Here is a 21,665-nt window from a genome sequence, read left to right on the forward strand (position 1 = left end):
TCGTTTTTCTCCCCTCTTACGTGAATTCCTTTGTAATCACACTTCCTTTCGTCCCAGTATATATGAAAGTGGGCATTTTTCAGATCAAATTTAAATGACAATTTGTACAAAGGTCGGAAAGAAGCTCCTTCGATAACAACTGCTGTGAAGTTAATGTGAGTACCTGCAGGAAATCCTAGATTACCTACATTATCAGTCATCTGTATACAAATGTCTTATTATCCAAATGCCTAACGACTTTGTGTGTGTGTGTGTGTGTGTGTGTGTGTGTGTGTGTGTGTGTGTGTGATGTACACATGCATGAATGCATGTCAGGTACTCACCCATATATATATAGATAGAGAGAGAGATATTTATGTATCCATATGTACATTTCAAAATTTATATTTTAGTCAATAACAAGGGATATTTGAGAATTTTTTCTGCTCACAGAAGGAAGCAGAATCATCTTAGTAGCACTAGTAAAGATTAGTAAACTTTAGAAGAGTAGGACTTCTAAACAGATTAAAAAGATAAATGAGCTGGCTAAGCAGAGGAGAGAGTTCTAGGGTGTGTTTTGGTACATGATTTTACATAGATTATCCCAAGACAGAGACATAAAGGTCACTGTGACAGCAATATCAATTTGATCATATAAATGAGAAAGTGTTTCAGTGAGACAGCTATTTTTCTTCTTTGATGGAAAACTGAATGTGTTGATTTGCTCATCAAAATTCAGAGGAGAGATATTTCATTATTTCAGACAAGTAATATTCAAAGCTTTCTGTTTTCTGTTTATGTTTGCATTTTAACAAACTATGAGTAAAGGTTCAAAAAAAATATATTTCATACAGGTTTTAAAAAGTGATGACACTTTAAAATGCTATGTGACTGAATACACACTAATGAAACAGCACTTCTGAAATGCAAAGGTTTTCCTCAGAGTCTTTGCAACTTTCTAAGCTAGTTTCTAACTATCTAAGATGAGAGTATGATAGTTCTCCAAGTAATATGCAAAACTCACGCATAGCTTTACAATTAGAAAACACCTCTGTGTACTTGTAGATTTTTCCAGCCTCACACACCTACATGAAGTAGGAAATGCCAACACTTTTATCTCCATTTATAAATGTAGGAAGGATGAGTCCATAGAATAGAATAAGTCAAATGATAGCAAGTAACAGAAATGAAAAAAGTAACCTGAATCTTCAATAGTTTCAAATGCAGAGCCAAAAGAGTGCAGAGCAAGCAGAGATAGAATGAAAAGACAGAGTAGTCACATGGAAAGAGTTGGGAATGTCAGTGAATTGACGTGAAAGGGGACAGTAGACATATTTCTCTGAACAAACAATAAGGAAGAAACATTTGCAAATTCGTCTTTTTTGTTGCTGTTTTTATAGGCTAAGCAAAGCACGCTTAAGAGTAATGGTCAGAGGCTGTTGATAGAATGAATAAGGCATTTCTTCTTGAAAAAATGGTGTGTGCCTAAATGCAGTTCTGCCTCTCTTTCGCTCTCTGTCTCTCTCTTGCATGTGTGTGTGTGTGTGTGTCATATGGAGATGTATGTGTACGCAGGTACTCACTCACGTGTGCACATATAGAGGCCAGACCTAGATATTGGGTGTCTTTTTCTGTCAAGCATCACCTTACTTTTGTTCTTTTCTTTTAAATTTAATCAGTGTAGAATGATATAATTTCTGCCTTTTATCTTGTCAAACCTACCCCTCCCATTTCTCATTTAAAAGTCTCATTCCTTCCTAAATATAAGGCCTCCTTTCTTAACCACTGTTCTTTCATATATTTTATGTGCTATATATACCTTTGATATATATTTATGTCATAGGTTTTTTGCATACATATAAATACAACCTATTGAATCTGTTGTCTGTATGTATATGCTTCTACAGTCTGGAGCTCTTAGATTCTGCCAGGCTAGCTTTCCAGTGAGCTTCCGGCACCCATCTGGTACTAGGCCCCAGCACTGGGATTACAGGCATTTATCTCTGTGCTTGGTTTGTGCTACAAGCACTTTACCCACTGAGCCATTTTCTTGTCCTCTGAAAGTGTGTTTTATCATAAACAACAACAACAAAAAAATAGAGCTTTCTTTCTGTATCAGTGACATGAAAATTCATTCAGAGGTTTACTAAGAGTTCCTGACTTGGCCTAGCTCAGGCCAGTTATTGATGAGGTGGAGAACAGCCAAACTCAAGGCCAGAATCGGTCATGCTAAGGCTTGACCAGGGAGCAAGACTAATTATGCATCGGTAGTTTCAGTATACAAAAATCAAAATAAATGAAGGATTGTTCTAATTAATGAAAGCTATTCTGCAACGGCACATGGCAAAACAAAGAGAACGTATCAGTCATGCAACAAAACTGAAGTACAAAACTGAGGTCTCTGCAGCTGGGAAATAACTCCCCCCCCCACACACACACACATAAACACACTTTTTATGTGTCAAATCATTTCTCTTTGTATGCCATTCATGTAGCAAATTGAAGATACTGAGGCAGATTCAGTTGCCATGTAGTATCCATTAGTCATGTCAGTACACCTCAGTGAGGTGTGAGGAAAGAATGGCAGACCGGCATTCCTGTCAGTCTCCATTGGTTTTACGGTGTATTTCTGACTTTAGGCTTCAAAGAACAGATGATGTGTAAGTAATGACTTTGCATTGCTTCCCTGGACAAGTAACTGTTTACAATGATATCCTAAAGAAAAGCAAAGTGGGAGCTGGCAGCAAAGGCAAGTCCCAAAGATCCTGCTCACCACTGGAGAGTCAAGCAGGCTGAAGCAAACCAAAAATGCAAGATGGATGCAAGGCAGAAGGCTGACCTGAGTACTTAGAATGACATGGGACCTTTCAGGGCAGAGTTCAGAGTCGCTGCCTCAATACAGGCAGCTGACAGCAACTTGTTATGTGGGAAAGTTTTTAATGTCATGTGTTCTCAAACTCGGATATCATGGGCATCAGTGGAGCAGAAAGGACAGGCTCTTGGACATGGAGCAGCAGTTTAGAAGATTCCTCACTTCTTAGCTATCAGGTTAGAAGGAAACTTTTCAAAGTGTCACCATGGAAGGTATTTTAAGACACAGTTATCTTGAAGCTTAGGATACAATGACACCAAGGCCAAAGGCACCATCATAGTCTGAAATCTCTGGGACACTGAGGGTCATCAAAGCAATGGCAACTTTTGCTCACTCATCTAACCAGAGTGAATAGAATACATACCATTACATCTCAACAACCATTACATTTCAACCATCGCATATCGATAGAATGTTTCTCTTTCTGTATCCAAGAAAAATTACTAACAATCAATTAAAAACTATACTACAGCTATCCAGTTTTTCAGCCTTGACTATCAGCAGAACTTAAGTAACATATTTCTCTTCAAATGAAGTATGAATTTTGATTCATTGAAACAAAACTTTAAGCATTAACAGTAGTATGGATATACTTTACATTAAAATTTAGTTCCCTCATATCATATTACCCTTAACACTTACACAAATTTCATCTCCTCAGAGCCTCACAAATGTGATACTGTGTGAGCCTTAATCAAAAGTTTCCTGACTCAATATTTTATACATCCAGAGATTTCACACTTTGCAGCTTTCCTAGTGACTATTACCATAATATCTCTTATTCAATGTGTCTCAGTGTTCTAGTTGGCATGACTTTGTGCAAAATGTTTCAATCAATTGCCAAAAACAATAGTTTTAAAATAAAATCAAAAAATGTGATAACTTACAAATAGTATGTTTTTTATTTGACAGACAGAAATAGATTGTTTTAAAAGAAATTAAGGTAGGGGTGATTCAAATGGCATTCCAGAGTGCCAGCAACCAGAAGAGAAACTAAAGCTAGAAAATAAACTTGTTCTAAAAATTCAGAGACGGGGAACTGGGAAATGGCTCAGTGGATCAGGTGTATAAGGTGAACTCTGCCACCCCCATTCCTGTCCCAGTACACAAATGGGGTGTGATTCATGGGGAAAGCTGGCTAGATAAACCAGCCAAAATAACAAATTCTGGGGTAATCACAGACCATGGCTCAGTAAACACACTGACAGCAATTAAAAAAAGAGACCGGCAACCAGCATTTAGACTCTGTGTGCACATGAACATATATGCAAATATGTACACACTTATATAGTCCCATAATGGAAAAAGATTTACACAGATGCTTGCGTAACACACATATATATGCAAATTAATGAATTAGAAATGTTATACAGCAGCTACCTAGAAAATCTCTAAAAGCAATGTTTTCAATGCACTCTGCAGAAAGCACTGTGCAGGAAATCAGAATCTGAGAACTGGCACTGGGTAGACAAAAAAGACACGGTTAAATACTATGATAATAAGTAGAAAGAATGGAAACGTTTTTCTGCCAAAGAAATGAAAACCAACTAAGAAAAAGTGAAAGCATGCACACAGGTAACATTTTGCAGACTAAGCAGGTTGTATTTATATATTTAGGAACACACATATATCAACAATTTAAAAAGGTATGGATTTAAAAGAGAGCAAGGGAGGGGTGGATACATGGGAAGACTTGGAGGGAGGAAAAGGAAGAGGAGAAATGAAGTAAATATTTCAAGAAATAAAAGCAATATTTTTGAAGTCGATCTGTGTTAATAATATACATAACAAAAGCACACATACCTTCAATACATAAATAACAGTTTCTCAACACAGAAAAGGAACAAAAATGTATATGTGATTTAAAATTATACAGTCTTGCGACTGGAGACATGGCTCAGTGATTAAAAACTCTTGCTGTACATTCATAAGGATTGAAATCTGGACCCCAGTAACCATGTAACAGGGCCAGGCACCCAGCACACATCTGTAACCCACTTCATATGGAGACAGACACACAGAGATTATTGAAGCTCACTGGCTTCAAGGCTGGCCAGCCAAAGGAAGCCCTGGCTTCAGGGAAATATACTGGCTAGAGAAATAAGTAAGATGATGTAGGAAGTCAGCAGATGCTCTGTTCTGGCTTTCACCTGTGCACACAGGCACATGCACCAGCACACACACACACACACACACACACACGTTTAAATGCCATATACTCATATACACATAGCTAAACAACTACAAGACCCTCTTAAAGAGCTGAACTACCTATCAAAATGACATGTATGTATGAAGTAAAATGTGTATATAGTTAATAATACTGCTATTTAGATATGTGTATTGCATGTTTATGGTGGGAACCAAATACCAAATACTACTCCTCTGTCCTTTTTTTTTTTTTTTTTTTTCTTTCTTTCTTCTGTTTAGGGATCCCATTCATTGGGTAAATGGTTCCACTCACTTTCACTTTCCAGGCATGTAGGATATATCTAGGTATATGTAAAATCAGGGAGACCATTCAAAATTTAATTAATAAAATAAATTTCATACGAAAAGCATGTGTGTCACAATCAACCTCTTATAATGTCAGTTGTCCATTTTGCTCTTCACTATGAGATTCAGTATTGGGGAGCATAATAAAGAACAGGGATGGTCAGGCTTTAGTCCAATGGATGTAAACTAGAGTCCCCAGGTAGAGGGAACCTTGACTGAGAGATTGCCTCCATCATATGCATACAGGTAACTCTGCAGTGTAACTTTTCAAGTAGGACGGCCCAATCCTTCATGGCATAAGGTACCTGAAAAAGACCAGAAGCAACATGTCTCCACAGTGTCTGATTCAGTTCTACTTGCTTGATTTCCTGCCCCAATTTCCCCGCATGACACAGTATAAGCTGAAAGCTGAGAATACCCTTTCCCCTGACAAGTTGTTTTGGGTTATGGTGTTTATTAAAGCCATGGAAATCAAACTAAGACAAACACCTACAGTTTCCATCACAAAGCTGTTAAGTTGTATCTTAGAACAAATTGTACAGGAATTCCTCCTTTTAGTTAAGACTTCTGTTACCTCAGTCAACAATCAGGAAGCCAGTCTCCCCATGCCCCAAATTTCCGTATTTTTCTTTCTTTTGTTCTATTACTGTATGTTTATTTTCTTCAATAAGGTAGGAGAACTGACTGTTTTTTAAAGTTAATCTATGTAGCAAATTGTTATTTGTAATGACGCCATTAGTTTGTGTCAACCCGTACTGACAGATCATATACACATGTATATATGCACAAAATATGTATGTTGGCATGTTGCATTAACTTTTCTTAGGGAGTCATGTACAAACACTCTTTTTTTTTTTTCCAGTTAAAGCACCAAGGACAAACAAAAGAAGGTTTTCGACTAAAGTCCAACGTAGGGAAACAATGAGTTCACTGTTCTGAGGTACAGGTGAGAAGTTACTTACAGGAATGTGAGCAACCCCAAACCACTGCCTCGAGACAAAGTACATCCTTTTCAAGGATAACGGAGTCTCACGTTCACCCATTCAACTTGTTTCTTTTAATATTATTTTTCTTAAAAATTCATTTATATATTTACATCCCGCCATAGCGCCTTCTCTCCTCTCCCCTCAGTCCCACTCTGTCTCCCCATCCTCCCTCCCCTGTTCCTCATAAAAAGGGAGTTCCCCTACCCATCCACCCCAGGTCGTCAAGTTGCATGAGGACTGAGTTTGTCCTCTTCTCCTGTGGCATGGTAAGGCGATTTCATCAGGAGGAAGTGATCAAAAAGCAGGCAACAGAGTCCATGTCAGAGACAGGCTCTGTCCCTTCCTAGTGTACTCACATGAAGCCTGAGCTGCCCATCAGTACTTAAGAGGACTTAGAGGACTTAAGTCCAGCCCATGCATGGTCATTGGTTGGTGCTTTATTTCCATAGGTCCCTCTTGGACCTGGATAGTTGGTTCTGTTTCTTTTCTTTTTTCTTTTTTTTTTTTTTTTCTGTTCTGTTCTCTTCTTTTCTTGAGCAAATTCAGCCTAGGCTTTATTTGATAGATATATTGTGAGAAATACAGGTCACAAATGACTTGATACATCATTTTGTGTAAGCCTCATAAAGCCAAGCTTCTTTCATTTGGGTTTGTGATGTTCTATAAGGGATTATTGTATGAAAAACTAGAAAGAGAACAACGCACAATACCACACACTTTTACACTGTTAAAGTAACATACTATTTCTCTATTTTTTTTTCCTGTTGGTCTTCTTATGCGGCTCTTGTCACCTCTATCTCCTTTTGTCCTTCCCCCACTTTTCCACTAGACTCCCTAGGCTTTGCCCAGTGTTTGGCTGTGAGTCTCAGTAACTGTCTCAAATGGTTGGTGGGTGGAATGTCTCAGAAGGCAGCTCTGAAAGGCTCCTGTCTGCAAGCATAGTACAGAATCCTTAATAGTGTCAGAGGCTCGCTTTCTCCCATAGGGTGGGGCTTGGGTTGGGCCAGGCATTGGTTGGACATTCCCTCATTCTCTGCACTATCTGTTCTAGTCACTTTTTATGTACTCTAACACATCCCAAGATCACTTCAGCTGGGGGAGGGCAGGAATGAGCAACAGATGGAAACCCAGGGGAAGTTCCTGTGACCCTTTCTGCCCTCATTCTACCAGGAAGTGCTCAAGATCCAGTACTTTTCCAGGGGCCCAGCTACCACTGTACTGTTCTGCTTCCTCGGTTTCCAGGGCTGCCAGCCAGGGACATGTTAATCTGTACTCAAAACTGGCAATAGGACATCAAGTCTAGAGGGGAGAATCTATACTGCAACATCACAAATAAATCTTGTTAGATGACACCATTTCAACTAGTGCTAAAAAGTGGAATTTCCTTGTTTAATTTACTTTCAGATTTAATATGCTGACAATACTATCTAAGGAATTTTTATCACAAACTGTGATTATAGAGGATAACATTAATTACCTGTAATTGAATATAATGACAAGGTTTATATTGATTTTTAGTGTTTTTTTAGTGTTTTTTTATATTTCATAGTACAGGTTAACGGTAGCTCTAAACATAAATTTCTAATATCAAAAATTGCTAAAACTTTGAACATGTGTGGTTAGTTTTCAAAACACACCATCACTAAAATCCTGCAAAAATCAAAAATCAACAGATAAGGATTTCTTTTGACTAGAAAAAATACACTTACAGTAGAACTAGAGATTTCGTCCTTCATATCAAACTCCTTGAGGCTGTGGCTGAGATGTTGGAACCAGTTTTTAAAATGCTTGCTTCCTACACATGAGGATCTGAATTTGCATGACCGGAACTAATATAAATCTCTAGGTATGGCAGTAGATATCCCAGGGACCTATTGCCAGCCCGTTCAGCCAAAAAGTCAGGTCCAAGTTCGGCGAGAGACCTTGTGCCAAAAATTATAATGGAAAAGTAATTATGAAAGACATTTTGACATCATTTTCTAGTCTCCACACATGCCTACATGAGATAAGTAAAGTTACTATAATTTCTCTAATTAAATTTTAATAAATAAAAAGTTTATTCTATAATTTAATTTTAAATGGTATCTTATATATTATGCTGATATAAAATATGTTCCAAATGCATTTAATAACATGTCTCTGATATGTAAAATAAAATAAGTAAAAACAAAATTTCCTGAAATAAAAAACACATCAATGAGTTCAACTGAGCAATGAGTTAACAATAAAACTACATATTAAAGAAATCAATTATAAACCAGTAATGTAATAATAAAAAAGTTATTTAATTTCAGTAAAAACATTGTTTTTTAAAGACATATTGTTTTTAAAGAATTGGAACTTAATATTAAATGGCATTTTTATAAATTTAAATGTCAAATATTACTTCCTTCTTAAAATAAAATATGCCCTAAAAGCTACAGAGAAACGATTTTAATTCATTGAGCTCTTAAAGCATACACATAAGTTTACATTTTATGATTGTAACTTCTTTTGTTATAAAAACCTAGTAGCTAAAATTCTGTAGTCAACATAAGTTATTTAGTATATTTTCAATATAGTAGAATTGCTTGTTGCTTGCTATCAGATACTAATTATACTATATTTTAAGAGTGCCTAATGATACAAATATATAAAATTCCTTTCTGGAAAGACTTAGGTATATTCTAAGTTTAAAATGATACACACATTTTCTTATTATCTCTAGGCAAATGCTTAATGAAAATCCTAGTTGAAGACTTTAAAATTGTCAAGTATCACGAATAACATTCTTAGTTATCAACACTTTATTTTTGGTAAAAAAAAAAAAATATACTGCTTCTTCACTGTACTAGTGAAAATATTTAATCTATGATTTAAATAATTTAGTAAAACTTGAAATCTGACCTGTGAACTAGCAAAATAGTATGTGTTTGCAGTTGTTTTTCTCACTGAAGAGGAGAACATGGACAGTCTTAGAGTGGACACCCACTACAGAGCTTTCTATTCACTCTAAAATCTCTCTACTTTCTTGCACTGTGCTCTAATATCTCTTCCTAATTCTTTTTGCTGGAGCATATCTATCTATACTTCACACAATTTACGACTTTTAAAATTCATATCTAAGATGTTCTGCTTGACATAACTAATAGTTCCTCAGATTGTTTTCTACTTGAGGATTGTAAGCTTCTCCGCACCTGCCCTCTATTATTACTTTTTATTGTGCTTTAACACGAATTCATATATAATTTATAACACATCAAGCGAAGTTAGATGCTTTATGTTAATTTCTTTAATTATAAGTAATCCTATTAAATAAGGACAGTAATTACGCTAATTTTTTTCTCTTTTAATCAGTATAGTACCTGACATATAAGATGACCATTAAATATCAAATTTGAATTTAATCGTGTATTTAATGAATATGCATTTACTAATGTCCAGCCTGACTGCAGGACAATGTGTGGAATATCTCATTCTCACCTTCTCATCAAGTCCAAGAAAAAAGAACTGACAAGTTAGCCACTATGTTTTCTAGCAGGAAGGTGAATAATCAGGCCACATTTGAGAATGTATTGTTTCTTTTTAACGTGCATATTTCAGGTAGCTAAGAGGAACTTACATGTTCTGAGCAATAGTACTACAAACTATGAAGTTTTGTATGGCCACAACATAGAACAAAAACCAGTAGGCCCAACTACCTTTGCCACACAAGCCAGGTTACGTTTCATCCTGATTTTTCAGTGCTTCTTAGAAAACACTTGTTTTCCGTGACCTTCTGTGAAAGGTTAGGTGGATGCGCACAACATGTAAAGCAATCTACGTTCATACTAAGGGAACTATATTAAATATCACTTCTTTATTCAAGTTGCAGTAGATGAATCACATTTTATGATACATACTAATTTTTGTACACACTGCACATTCTACTAAAATATTAAGTATTATGATAGAAGATATATGCTATTATACAGAAATGAGCACTTTGATCATATTTACAGTTTTTTTATTCTTTCTCTGATATAACATATAAACTAAATTATGTTTTAGTTGTGTGGGGAAAATATTGTTAGCCACCATAATTTTATTCCTTATTCACTTTAGTTATTATTTAATAGTTACATTTCATCAAACTTGTCAGTTTAAGATCTGACAATACCAAGGATGAGGATGTTAAAATATTTTTAATCAGATGCCAGGAAAACACAAATGTCTCTAAAATTCTATTGCCAGGGCTGTTGAAATCCTGCCATTTGCTTACAGCAAGGGGCTTGTAGGCATCATTTTATTAAACACTTTTTATAATAACAAAGAGAGAGGGGAAGAGAAGAAGGCCCTTGGGCCTGTCACATCATTTCATTTTGTCCCACTCATTTCCATTTCTCAACTCTCTTCTTGGTTGTTATTTAAAGTAGGCACTGGAGCCTGCCATATGCTGTGCCCAGGAGCTCTCATGGAAATGCATTGCTTTCTCAAATGTATGATCATTTGTTTTCTTAAAATATTTAGTAAATCACTATATTTCATGCAGCTCCTGGGCTTGTTGTAGTTATTTACTTTTTATCTAGGTCTTCCTACTTACCTCACAAAATCGTTTAAATATTTCAGCAGGAAGAAACTTTTCCATGAGTATTTTTTAATGCAATTGTTTTTTTCTAAAAGCATTGTTGAATAAATTTAATATGTGACTTCCATTGTGGAATTTTCTTTCTTTTTATATTTTATACCGATGGTGTTCAAAAATAATGTGGATGGTCACTTCAGATTTAAGCCAGAATAAACCACAGTGATTATGTAGCTTAACACTAGCATTTAAGTATTCTTATTAATGGTTATGCTAGGATTTTACTAAAAATTCCAGTTTTGCTGTTTGATTATGTTATTTAATTATGTAGAGTAAGTGATAGAAAAAGACAAACAGAAATATCAATTAACATATGTGCCTTGACCTCCTTTCTCGGTCTTCTTTCTCTTTACTCATATTTCTATAAATTATGTTATTACGTTCAAAGGTAAAATTTCATAACTGATGATATTCTGAAAAACAATTTTCTACATATATTCTATATATCCAAAAATAAAATTTAAAAGTATAGCATAGGTTAAATTACCAATAAATAACATTTTCACCATTATGTAATTTTAATTTTATAGAAAATAACTAAAATTTTAAGTAACAGAAACAGACCTCAATTTTTATGTACTTTTAAAATATTAATTTTAATTAAATATAATAATATCAGTTATGAGTTCTGTGTTGACTCCTATTGGGCAAAAGACTCAAAGGTAGAAGCAGAAAGATAGAGCAGGACATCCACTAGAGCTTTAGACATTAGAAATAACATGAACAGATTTTAGTATGCTTATCCTATATTAAATGTCTAATATCCACTGATGAGTAACTTTCTACCATTTGTGTCTTTCTGCTACTGGGTTGCCTCAATCAGGATGGTCTTCTCTAGTTCCCACTGTTTGCCTGCAAATTTCATTATTTTCTTGTTTTTAATTGCTTAGTAGTATTGCAAAAGTACAAAATTTTCTGTATCCATTCTTCCATTGAGGGACATCTGGATTGTTTCCAGATTCTGGCTACTACGAATAAAGCTGCTACAAATTTCTTTAGCAAATGGAACAGAAGCTGTCTCTGACATGAACTCAGTGGCTGGCTCTTTGATCACCTCCCCCTGAGGTAGGAGTAGCCTTGCCAGGCCACAGAGGAAAATGATGTTGCCAGTCCTGATGCAAACTGGTAGGCTAGGGTCAAATGGAAGGAGAGGAGGCCCTCCCCCATCAGTGCACTGGGGGAGGGGCATGGGAGAAGATGAGAGAGGGAGGGTGTGATTTGGAGGGGATAAGGAAGTGAGACACAGCTGGGATACAAAGTGAATAAATTGCAATAAATAAACTAACAAACAAATAAATAAATGAATACAAAAAAATTTAAAAAAGAAATAACATGGGACATTTGGAGAATTGGAAAACTGCTCTCTAATGACTTGGTTATCTGGCTTATTTTTCCTGCTATGGTTATCTTTCTCCCTTCTTCGAGTAGAATTATACATTTAAAAAAAATCCATCCAATGTCTCCCAGTGAAACATTAGAATTATATTTCTACTGCCTCCCACCTGGGTTTCCTCGGCTTCCTGTTGAGGAGAAGTGGGTGCTGTTGCATGCTGATGCCATCAATTTTTTTCGAATGCATAGAGTGTAATCTCGGAAGAAATTACAAATAAGTATGTGAGAACATTCTAATATACTTATATTCTCTCTCTCTCTCTCTATATATATATATATGCATTTTCCTTCCTCAAATCTGTCTCTCTCTCTCTTTCTCTCTCTCTCTCTTTCTCTCTCTATGTATATATATATTTTTTTTCCTTCCTCAAATCTGTCCCATGATTCATCCTCACTCTTTCTCAAACTGATGGCGTCTCTCTCTCTTAGTTATTACACACACACAAATACTCAAATGCAACCTGCTGAGTTTACTTAATAGTTTTTTGAACTCTTAAATAAATCCATGTTATTTTAGGACTGATTACTTGGTATTCTGTATGTGAAGGCTCACTGTGAAGGTTCATCCCTGGGAAAGACTATATCTCCCTCTCTCAGCAGTCTTTAGTTGTCCATTGTTCTGCTTGTGTGGGTGGAATCCAGTAAGTTTCCCTCTTCCATGCTCAGATATTTATTGATGCTGTCACTGTTCAGGTTTTGTTTATGCACCCACATTGCTGAGGTGTAATAGGTGAAGCTGTTCTTTCATTTTTAGGAGATTCACTCTCACAGTCAACTTACTGGTCTTCTGGTACTTAACCAAATATTCTGCCCTTTCTGTGGTGTTACCTGAGCCGTAGGTTTAGAAGTTACACTGGAACTTTGTTCATTGGATCTGGGTACCCTATTATTAGCTGGTATCTGCATTTTGACCGCTTGTGATTTTCTTTCATAGTCTCTGTCTTCTAAAGACAAGCTTGATGACATTGATGAGGAATGACATATCCACAATGAAAGAATAAGTTTTAGAATGCAGTTAAGAGTTAGGCAGGTCAGAGGGAAGGGGAGGAGAACCTCCCCTATCAGTGGACTTGGGGAGGGGCATGGGAGAAAATGAGGGAGGGGATACAGCTGGGATATATAGTGAATAAACTGTAATTTATTAAAAAACAAATTAATGGAAAGAAAGAGTTAGGCCGGTCTAGGAAAGTGAAGATAGTAGTTGTTAATCTAAGATTCATAAATTTCCTATTTTCAGATGATTAGCTTTCTAGTACTGATCATGATTTTTTTTTTCCTGTTGAGGGTCTGGAATTCCATTTAAACAGGTATTGGTTACAGCAAGATATGAGTGCCACTATGATGCCTTTATGAATATCTTTCTATGATGGTTATAGCTGTGATTTGTAGATATCACAGCTGGGTAGGATTGGTGATTGCTTTCCTCCCTTGGAAGCTTGCACAGCACATTCTCCTATTTTGAAAAGTAGAAGACAGAGAGATTTCATGTCAGATCCAATTCAAATCCATTGAATTGATTTCACGTTTGTAATTATTGATTCAAATATAATGGAAATGTTTTTCAAAGACTTATTGTTACATTTTTTAACTTTATTTTACTTCAATTATTTATCCAATAATATATGTGTGCCTATACAAACATTTAATTTTACCTGTAAATTAAAAGAAAGAATTTAATTACCTGTTATTGCTTGATCTAAAAGCTAGGGTTTTTTAGATATGATCTTTTGTTTGATCTCTCACCTTGTTTCATGATAGAATCAGAAAAAATATAAAGCAGAAACAATTCAAGCAACTAGGTGATCGTGGAAATCCTTTAACCCGATGAAATTTAACATCAATATTGTGGTCATCCTCTCAGTTTTGTATAATTTTTAAGAAGAAAAGCAAAAGAATGGGGGTTGTACAGAAACACGTGTCAGATGAAACTGTTGAACTAATATTGAAATCTAGTCTTTTCATCCAAGGACTTCTCCTGTTTTACTTGAGACAGCCCTTGGTCACTGCATTTTTCATTCCTTCTTTTTATTTTTTTATTTTTGGTTGTACTTTGTCCTCTCTAAAAAGTGACATTCATATCTCCTCATCCTGTATAGAATTATTTCAGTATTCTCCTCTAAACCTTGGAACTACTAACAGAAATCACAAGTTGGCAATTAAAATTCCCATTTCATGACCTTTCATGACTGTCTCTCACTCTGCAGAATGATGCAGAGAGTCCTTGCCTTGTGGGTGATTATGAAGTATTGGTGATGGAAGACCAGACAATGTCACTTCAGCTTGAAGCTATTTATGTGAATTTACCCTCCGTAGACTGAAATAACAAAGTATGAGAGCGATGAGGACATGAGCTGATGCAACATCCAAGGACCATGGAGAGGACCTAGACCCACCCCCTGCTTAAATGTAGCCCATGGGCAGGTCAGTCCCCATGTGGGTTCCCAAGTAAGGGGAGCAGGGGCCGTGGCTGGCATGAACTCGGTTGCTTGCCCTTGCATCACTTCTCCCTGGCTATGCAGCCTGGCCAGGCCACAGAGGAAGAAGGTACAGGCAGTCCTGGATGAGACTTGACAGGTAGGGCCAGATGGCAAGGGAGAAGGACGCCCCCTTTCAGTGGACTAAGAGAAGGGGATTGGTGTAAAAAAGGGAGGGAGGGTGTGATCAGGAGGAGATGAGGGAGGGGACTGCAATTGGGACATAAAGTAAATAAACTGTAAAAAAAAAATAAAAAGTAAAAAAAATTTAAAAAAAGAAAGTGATGCGTAGAAAGAAAACAAAGGAGAAAGCTAACTTTATTCTACATTGCCAAAAGTCCTATATAACTAATATTCTTACTTTGCTTCAACAAATCAATTCCTAGGTAGAAAAAAAATCACTGACACAAAAGCATCTTTTTATTTTTTTATTTTATTTTATTTACTCTTACCAACAGGATTGAGCTGTAAGCTCAAGTAGGCACAATAACCGCTGGCACTGTTAACCTTTATTCTATAGGAAAAACAATTTACCAGCTTTAACTAGAATATAGACGTGTCGTGCCCTGACACTTTGGGTTTTTGTTTGGTTGCTTGCTTTTGATTTTGAGCAGACATTGTGAAAGGAATCTCTGCTAGGTTTAAATATATAATTGATTGACAGAATAGTCTTTTGATCAGCAAACAGAAATGTGTAGTTCACATCACTGTCGCCCAAAGAACTTAGTATTCAAAAAACACTTAATGATATTTTATGCTTTCCCTTGACATTTGCTTTATTTACAGATTGCTCTGTACACTTTTAACCCTCAGGAATCAAGTATATTTGAACATGAAAAGACTTGAGTGTGTGGAGGACAACCAGCAATTCAGGTCAATGTCTTTAAAACATATTATGTATGAGAACGATAATTGCAGGCTGCAAACTTCCTGTTCACCATTCAACCTGTGAGTCTCCAAGCTCTGCATACATACCTACCTGAGAAATTCGAGGAAGCTTTGGGGACATTGAAAAACTGCATATCAAACTGGCTTCACAAAAGTCCATAGTAATGAACTTAATCAGACCTTAATAATATTGACTGTGTCCTCTTACCAGAATGCTTACTTGCTCTGATAGCACAAGAGCAATTTCTTTCCAATACACTCCATTTCTCCCTCAAGTCTCGGTTTTCCTTTATAGTTTTCCCACTTCCCTGTAGTTTAAAGTAGTTTAAAGAGCTAAAAATAGTTGCTCAGCTCACAGTGTCCTCGGGAATAAACTTTCTTTATATATGTTGCAGTGTGAAGCTTCCTTTTAAAAAAGATATAAAGCTGAGACTTTTCCCTGGTACCTATATAATCAGCTGATATTTAACGCTAATTTTTTGTGCTGCATGAGAAAAGACACCACATTTCAAAATCCTTTCCTCAACTTTTCAGTTGTTTTGTTCATCCAACTGATTTATGATAATGGATCACTTCAAACTCCTGAAGATAATATTTATCTTAGCATTTTGCTTTCCCAGAAATGTATCTTTCCCAATGCTAAAGACAAATTTTTAAACACTTGAATGTGTATTTATTCATGATCTCGCTTTCTTTTGTGATTATCAAGTCCTAAAAATTGAAGGATTAAGAATACTTTTTACCAGTTTACATTCCCACCAGCAGTGGAGGAGGGTTCCCTTTTCTCCACAACCTCTCCAGCATGTGTTGTCACTTGAGTTTTTCATCTTGGCCATTCTGATGGGTGTAAGGTGAAATCTCAGGGTTGTTTTGATTTGCATTTCCCTAATGGCTAATAAGGTTGAACATTTCTTTAAGTGTTTCTCTGCCATTCGTTATTCCTCTACAGAGAATTCTCTGTTTAGCTCTGTTCCCCATTTTTTAATTGGATTACTTGGTTTGCTGCTTTTCAGCTTCTTTAGTTCTTTGTATATACTGGATATGAGTCCTCTGTCAGATAAAGGGTTGGTGAAGATTCTTTCCCAATCTGTAGGCAGTCGTTTTGTTTTGATGACAGTGTCCTTTGCTTTACAGAAACTTTTCAGTTTCATGAGGTCCCATTTATTGATTGTTGCTCTTAGAGCCTGTGCTGTTGGTGTTCTGTTCAGGAAGTTGTCTCCTGTGCCAATGAGTTCTAGGCTGTTCCCCACTTTTTTTTTCTAGCCGATTTAATGTGTCTGGTTTTATGTTGAGGTCTTTGATCCACTTGGACTTTAGTTTTGTGCAGGGTGATAAATATGGATCTATTTTCATTTTTCTGCATGTAGACATCCAGTTGGACCAGCACCATTTGTTGAAAATGTTGTCTTTTTTTTCATTGAATGGTTTTGGCTTCTTTGTCAAAAATCGAGTATTCATAGGTGTATGGGTTTATTTCTGGGTCTTCTACTGGATTCCTTTGATCCTCCTTTCTGTTTTTATGCCAATACCATGCAGTTTTTATTACTATTGCTCTGTAGTACAACTTGAGATCTGGGATGGAGATACCTTCAGATGATCTGGAAATCTATCTGGCGTTTTCTAAGACAATTAGGAATAGTGCTTCCTCAAGACCCAGCTATACCACTGCTAGGTATATACCCAAACTTTGCTCAAGTACACAACAAGGACATTTGCTCAGCTATGTTTGTAGCAGCTTTATTTGTAATAGCCAGAACTTGGAAACAACCCAGATGTCCATCAACAGAGGAATGGGTACAGAAATTGTGGTATTTTTACACAATGGAATAGTACTCAGCAATCAAAAAGGAGGAAATCATGAAATTTGCAGGCAAATGGTGGGATCTAGAAAAGATCATTCTGAGTGAAATATCCCAGAAGGAGAAAGACAAACACCATATATACTCACTTATATAGACCTATAAGATATGATAAACATAATGAAATCTATATACCTAAAAAAGATAATCAAGAGAGCGGACATGGGGTAAGATGATCAATCCTCATTTAGAAAGACAGATGGGATGTACATTGAACGTATGACAGGAGTCTACTGAGTGCATCTGAAAGACTGTAACTAGCAGTGTTTTCAAAGCAGATACAAAGACTCATGACCAAACCTTTGGCAGAGTACAGGGAATCATATGAAAGAAGGGGAGTTAGTATGATGGGGAAAGGATAGGAGCTCCACAAGGACCAAATATATCTGGGCACAGGGTCTTTTCTGAGACTGACATGCAACCAAGGACCATGTACAAATGTAACCTAGAACCTCTGCTCAGATATAGCCTGTGGTAGCTCAGTAACCAATTAGTTTCCCATAGTGAGGGGAACTAGGACTATTTCTAACAGGAACTCAATGACTGGCTCTCTGACCTCCCCACCCCCCAAGGGAGGAGCAGTCCTGTTAGGCCACAGAGGAGGGCTTTGCAGCCAGTCCTGAAGATACCTGATAAAACAGGATCAGATGAATGGGGAGGAGGTCCCACCTATCAGTGGACTTGGAAAGGGGCAGGGTGGAGATGAGGGATGGAGGGAGGGACTGGGAGGGAATGAGGGATCGGGACACGGCTGGGATACAGAGTTAATAAAATGTAACTGATAAGAAAAATAAAAAAACAATAAAAAGGTGAAAAAATACTTTTAAAAGATATAATTTTGTGTGTGTGAGAGAAAGAGAGAGAGAGCACACACAAGTGTGCACACAGGTGGGGCACACACAGATACCTTGGGAGACTAGCTAAGAGAATCAGACCTCCAGGGCTGAAGTTATAGATAGTAGAGATCCCTGGATGTGGCTGCTGGGAACCAAACTCAGGTCCTAACTGCTAAGCCATCTGTTCCGATAGAAAAAGAATATATCACAAAAAAAAAAAAAGCTCTGTCTTTTCACTCCATGCACCAAGAGCTTAACAGCAAGGTAGAAATGGACCTTGAACTTCCATTGTATGTTCTTGGAATAAGTGAGTAAATCAGTAGAATTGCTGATATAAGTAACAGCACACGTAAAAATGTGTAAGAGTAAAGCAGCAATAGAAAAAAAAAAAAGTCGCTAAGAAAAATCATGAGTAAACAGGATAAAATGTCAGGAGAACTGCATTGCATTAGAGGTTTAACTCAGAATCACTGTTTCTGTTTTCAGGAAGAATCTTTCAGTGAGAAAAACATGGACATGGAAAGTTATACTGATGTCTGTGATTCTTTTTTTCAATTTTAATCCCACCTTCTCTCCTTCATCTCCTCCCATGCCTCTCTCCAAAGTCCACTGATAGGGGAGGTCCTCCTCACCCTCCACCTCACCTTAGTTTACTAGGTCTCATCAGGACTGGCTGCATTGTCCTCCTCTGTGGCCTGGTAAGGCTGCTCCCCCATCAGGGAGAGATGATCTTTATGCTCTAGGCACATCTCTGGGCATGTAGCTTGAATCACTCCCTTAAGTTTAAGAACTTAAGCTGGCAGAAATGTTTATCAAGAGTATTGTCAAGGGTCGGATTAGGAAGGGACGAGGGAGGCAGCTACAGCTGGGACACAAAGTGAATAAACTGTAATTAATAAAAATTTAAAAAGGAGTACTGTCTATGCCACAGAATAAAGCAATGGCACTATGGCATGGAACTTTCAGTGACTTCTAGACAAGCTCCTGAAACCTCTGAGAACAAATGAACACCCCTGACTGCCACTCCCAGGGCGCCCATAACTTGTTAATCCTCAGACTCCCAGATGAGATCTTCCTCACCTTTACCATAGAGGAGCATCTTTTTCTAAACTTAATCTAACTGAGGTATCAGATTCTGAGCTTTTGTTTTTTGTTTTTTGTTTTTTTTTTTAATTCAAAAGTTGGTTTCAAAGTAAACAATTTAATACATGCTGTCAAGAAGTTCACAGTGCCTAGAGCAATGTTAAGTGGTTCCTTGAACAAGGGAAGATCTCAGGTCAAAGTTTTAAAGAGTGAGACCAACGTTTCTCTCGGTATTGACCTTGCATTCGCGCTTGTCAAATAGTAAATGTACACAGCACTTAGATTTATTTCAACAGCGGATTAATTTGTTAACATTTACATCTAGCTTAGTAATACAGTGACATAGAGGCTCCTCTCAAAACCATGTCTTCTCTCCCGCAGCCCAGGCCCCAAGATGGTCGATGCAGAAAGGAAAAGGCACTTCTTTTTATTTTGTTCTGTCTTTTATTATTAACCAGTGAACCTCTACAACTTAGCTGTGGTGAAACATGCTGCCGAAATGTTGATGTGGGAATGTCTTTGTTGGATGTTGAGTTGGAGTTCTTCAGATAGAATACAGGAGGGTTGTAGTTGAGCCGTATGGTGGGTATCTTGTTAAGTACTGATTTCCACAGCTTCTGGACTAGTTTACACGTATAGCAGTACTAGAGGAGGTGCCATTCTAACTGAAGTAAGAGGAACCTGAATACAGGAGGCTTTTTTATTTTTTTGAGATTATACTTACATGTCTTCCTTTCCTTTTCTTCATCTAAGCTTTTCCATACTCCCTGTTCTCCATTAAAGTCATAGCCTTTCTAAAGAACTAATTGCTGTTGCATGCATATACACATTTAGAAATATATTTTCTCAGTTTGATGCAAATTTAAAGTTCTCTGATTGCTAGCAACAGTTTTTTTTCTTAATGTTTATCAACTCCTTGTATTTTAGCTTTTGAAAACTGTTAACTTCATCAGCCCAGCAATTTATTGGGATTTTTGATTGTTTAAGGTTGTTTTGTTTGCTGTTATAATTTTTAGATATTAATCTTCTGTTAGATATGTAGTTAGCAATGATTTTGCCCATTCTGAAGGTTTATGATAAGTTAGCTACTTACTTTGAATACAGATACTTTTTACTTCCTGAGGTCCTATTTGACAGTTATTGGAATTATTTAGTGAGCAAAAAAATTCATATTCAGACACGTTTTCCTTTCCTATATCTTATAGTTTTTCTACATCTTTCATGTAAGAATTTCAGAATTTTAGCCTGGTTTGGTGGTACACTCGGGGAGGCAGAGGAGAATGGATTGCTGTGAGTTCCAGACCAGCCTGGTATACAAAGCAAGTCCAGAACAGCCAATGGACACAGGGAAAACAAATCTTAAAAAAAAAAAAAATTCAGAGTTTCATATCTTATGTTAATGTTGAATACCATCATCTGCACCACCTATCTCATCCCATCTACTTGCATTACGATGAGCGACCTTTTCAATATTATCATGATAATTTGTAAGAATTTTATTTAAATATGCATGTATTTTCATTAGAGATATTTGTCTTAACTTCCTTTTTCCCTCTATTAAAGAATCTTTTCCTACTTTTGGCATTGTGGCAATGCTAGCTTTATAAAAAGATTTTAGTATCATTTCTACACGTTCTCTTCAATGAAATAGTGGAATAGTTTGAAAAGCATTGGCATCAGTCATTCAATGAATGTATGGGAAAATTAAACAGTAAATATATCTGGCTCTAAAATTGTTTCTAAGATGGTAGATTATATTTTAATAAGTTTTAATGACCGCCTCAATGACACTGTTTGATTTGGTTAGTTCATCTGGGATTAATCTTGGTGAGTCATATTCATGCAGAAATTCATTAATATATTTTATTTTTTTCCACTTTAGTAGAAAATGGGCTTTAGGTTTGTCCTAATAAATTTCTTAATTTCATTGTTATCTGCTATTACGACCTCCTTTGAACTGTGATAGTACTAATTTGGGTCTTTTCCCTTTGGTTACTTTGGCTATATCATGATCATGTTTTTATGTTGTGAACCAACTCTTTGCAGCATTGATTCTTTGTGTTTTGTATTGTTTATATTTCATTTATGTTTGCCCTTATTTTAATTAATTTGCATTTACTGATTTGGGAAGTGGATTCTCTGAGTTTGCATCTAGATTGAGATTGTTTCAACAAGGCTCCAACCTACATTATTAATT

This window comes from Psammomys obesus, unplaced genomic scaffold, assembly GCF_907164565.1.
Source record: "Psammomys obesus unplaced genomic scaffold, mPsaObe1.curated_primary_1811, whole genome shotgun sequence".
Lineage (NCBI taxonomy): Eukaryota > Metazoa > Chordata > Mammalia > Rodentia > Muridae > Psammomys > Psammomys obesus.